Source organism: Bison bison, unplaced genomic scaffold, assembly GCF_000754665.1.
Source record: "Bison bison bison isolate TAMUID 2011002044 unplaced genomic scaffold, Bison_UMD1.0 scf7180017864043, whole genome shotgun sequence".
Classification (NCBI taxonomy): Eukaryota; Metazoa; Chordata; class Mammalia; order Artiodactyla; family Bovidae; genus Bison; species Bison bison.
In genome coordinates, this window is record NW_011494615.1 from 547,378 (window position 1) to 551,663 (window position 4,286).

Sequence of the window (4,286 nt, forward strand, 5' to 3'; positions counted from 1 at the left end):
GAAAAATGCCAAGACATCTTTCACCTCTGCTTTTTCCATCCCCAAGGACTATCTCCTCCCCAGTATCCCATTCTGAGATCAATATTTTTGTTCCAAGAATTGCTGATTGTGGAAAAGGGCTGGAGATGCCAGTTTCCTCATCCCCAAGCCCTCACCTCACACAGCTAAGGTTTATCCCATTGAGGGTTTACATCCTTCTAAGAAGTGGTTCTTGGCCAACTTGGATGCTTGTGCAAATGTAGGGTCATGAGACTGAAGTGGCTTGTTCTGCATGATACAAACGGTGGGTGTGAGACCTGAGACTGAGATCTAATATTATTTTCATTACAAAGTTCCCAGGGTCAGAGGAGAAAGGAAAAAGTGTCTGCCATGACAAAGAGGACAGGTTGCTTGAACATTTCTCCAGGTCAAAGTATTGGTACCTACAGGTGCCTATGTTCCCCAAAGAATAAGAACAAAATAGGGAGATTTGTGTGTCTTTACAGTTCGAAAAGGTAACGGGGTCTTTCCTGAGGTTTGCATTTAGGGGCTGCAAGAGCTGCTGTTAATGCTTCAGCTGATATAACCTCCACCCCACTGAATTCACCTGCAGCTACGGGGGGCACTTCCTGTATCCACTGATGGCTTCCCAGGCCAAATACCTGCATCTCTCTTCTCTGCCTGTTAGGGCCTCCTCTTTTCCACCTGCCAGGGTAACCCTCAAACAACAGGATATGGGAGTCATAGATAAATGGTCCAGTGGAAAATTCTGAAGTGTTTCTTATACAGTTCTCTGAACCCCAGTTGCCCCCAGCAGTAGCCTGTTCTTTAACCCACGTTGTAATCAGCTACTCTCTCTTTCCTGTCTTCTCAGATCGGTTGCCTGGAATGGTACAGCCCAGACACACCACCTGCATCTGGACTTGGTCCCAGGGTCTGTTTGCAGGGAGACCCAAACTAAGGGACCCCAAATATAAGGCAACATTCTTGACTGAAGATTGAGCCTCATTTTCCTCCCCACCTCAAGCTCTGGAAACTTACATAAGTAAACCAGCCTGGCAGCTACCGTCATATTCTCACCCTCTATGTCCTCAGTGCCCCTGGACCCAGCACTCTGATGCTCCCCACTCAGCTGGAGGCCTGTCTGTTGCCAGCATCTCTGGGGGAGTCTCAGAATCTGGTAAACAAACTCCTTCCTTCACTTGACATCATGGGTGCTAGGAAAATCTAGGCACGAATCCTTCATTTCCGGGCTGCCAATTTCTGCATATGCTGCAGCTTTGTGCCATTCCTTAAGGACTGGATGTTGTGAAAAATCTAAGCATAACTTTTACTTTCATGGTAAAAAAACCCTGCTGCTTTTTAGCACACAATGATTTTCTCTCTTCTTTTTGGCTCCCTTTCTTATCAACATGTCCTTCACACATTGCTCAGCATCATCCCTAGGCAAAGTAGCCCCAAACTTGCTGTTCCCAAAGCCCTGAACCTCAAGAGGACTTCAGCTGGCTCTGCCCACCTCTGCACTGAAACTTGGCAGCTCCCTTTCCACCCTCAGGTCTCAGGCTTGTCTGAGAGAAGCTAGTGCAGATGCAATGGTGTTGTCAGGCCCAAGGGTCAGCAGCACGGTGAGATGGAAGAAGAGCTGTGTATTCAGTGCTGTTTGTGCATCATCTCTCTTTTTTTTTTTTTTGGCAACCATGTCCTCACTCTCTGCCCTCTACACACTCCACCCCATCTTTCTGGAGTCCCTGCCTTCAATCCCTGCTCCCAGTGTTTCCCCAGATTCAGTTAGGAGAGCAAGAAACAGGTGGAGCAGGATTAAGCCTTAAACATCCATGTTCTGAAGACTTGGATTCCCAACCCCATCTGACCTGCTCTGAAATCAAAGATATTTCACATTCTCCCTTTATTGGCCTAACATACCATGTATAGTGCTTCCCTGTGGCTCAGATGGTACAGCATCTACCTGCAATGCAGGAGACCCAGGTTCGATTCCTGGGTTGGGAAGATCCCCTGGAGAAGGAAATGGCAACCCACTCCAGTACTCTTTTTTTTTTTTTTTTTTTAAACTTTTTCGGTCCAGCTCCGTGTCCCACCCTGCGGGCCGGGAGACGAGGGCGAGAGCCGCAGGGCAGCCCAGCGAGGCCGGACGGGCCAATAAGCGAGCAGGTGTCCCGGGAGCCGCGGCGGCGAACAGCGAGGAGCCGAAGCCGGGGCTCAAACACCGATCCCCGCCCCGCACGGCGACTCCGGTACTCTTGCCTGAAAAACTCCATGGACTGTCGCCTACCAGGCTCCTCAGGCGACAGTCCATGGAGTTGCAAAGAGTCGGACATGACTGAGCGACTTCACTTCACCATGTATAAGTCTTATAACACACCTCTATGTGTGTGCATGCATGCTCAGCTGCATAGTCAGCTCTTTGGGTCCCCATAGACTGTAGCCCATCAGGTTCTGCTGTCCATGGGATTCCCCCAGCAAGAATATTGGAATGTGCTGCCATGTCCTCCTCTAGGGGATCTTCCCGACCCAGGGCTCGAATCTGCTTTGACAGGTGAATTCTTTACCACTGAGCCACCTGGGAATTCCATAATACACTTCTACACACAATATTTTAAAAATCAATATAATGTTCTCTATATAAGATAATATAAAGTATATTCTCTAATATAAAAAGAAAGCCATTTAGAATACAATGATATGTATCTTAATATCTAAATGGTTAGGCACAGCTAACTAAGAAGACAGTTGTCAGATGTTTATGTAAACTTAGAATGAATAAGTTTGGATTTAAAGTAAGCAACCCAGGATGCAACTGAATTTTACAGACATTTTCCCTTTACATTTGATAACTTGAAACAGAAGTTAAATAATATAAACACAGGATTTTGAGTGTGGGCCAATACATGGGCCAATAGAGGTGTGAACTCAAACATGATAAGCAACACTGGGGCTGGCAACACGAGTTTTCAGAATGGTGGCCGTTTACTCTTAAAATCACAAACAAAACAAAGTACGATCCTTAGTGGATTTAACATTCTTGGAAAGTTCAGTTCAGTTCAGTTCAGTCGCTCAGTCGTGTCCCACTCTTTGCGACCCCATGAATCGCAGCACGCCAGGCCTCCCTGTCCATCACCAACTCCTGGAGTTCACTCAGACTCACGGCCATCGAGTCAGCGATGCCATCCAGCCATCTCATCCTCTGTCGTCCCCTTCTCCTCCAGCCCCCAATCCCTCTCAGAATCAGAGTTTTTCCAATGAGTCAACTCTTCACATGAGGTGGCCAAAGTACTGGAGTTTCAGCTTTAGCATCATTCCTTCCAAAGAAATCCCAGGGCTGATCTCCTTCAGAATGGACTGGTTGGATCTCCCTGCAATCCAAGGGACTCTCAAGAGTCTTCTCCAATACCACAGTTCAAAAGCATCAATTCTTCAGCACTCAGCCTTCTTCACAGTCCAACTCTCACATCCATACATGACCACAGGAAAAACCATAGCCTTGACTAGACGGACCTTTGTTGGCAAAGTAATGTCTCTGCTTTTGAATATGCTATCTAGGTTGCTCATAACTTTCCTTCCAAAGAGTAAGCGTCTTTTAATTTCATGGCTGCAATCACTATCTGCAGTGATTTTGGAGCCCCAGAAAATAAAGTCTGACACTGTTTCCACTGTTTCCCCATCTATTTCCCATGAAGTGATGGGACTGGATGCCATGATCTTCGTTTTCTGAATGTTGAGCTTTAAGCCAACTTTTTTACTCTTCACTTTCACTTTCATCAAGAGGCTTTTGAGTTCCTCTTCACTTTCTGCCATAAGGGTGGTGTCATCTGCATATCTGAGGTTATTGATATTTCTCTCGGCAATCTTGATTCCAGCTTGTGCTTCCTCCAGCCCAGCGTTTCTCATGATGTACTCTGCATATAAGTTAAATAAGCAGGGTGACAATATACAGCCTTGATGAACTCCTTTTCCTATTTGGAACCAGTCTGTTGTTCCATGTCCAGTTCTAACTGTTGCTTCCTGATCTGCATAGACGTTTCTCAAGAGGCAGGTCAGGTGGTCTGGTATTCCCATCTCTTTCAGAATTTTCCACAGTTTATTGTGATCCACACAGTCAAAGGCTTTGGCATAGTCAACAAAGCAGAAATAGATGTTTTTCTGGAACTCTCTTGCTTTTTCGATGATCCAGCAGATGTTGGCAATTTTGATCTCTGGTTCCTCTGCCTTTTCTAGAACCAGCTTGAACATCTGGAATTTCATGGTTCATGTATTGCTGAAGCCTGGCTTGGAGAATTTTGAGCATTACT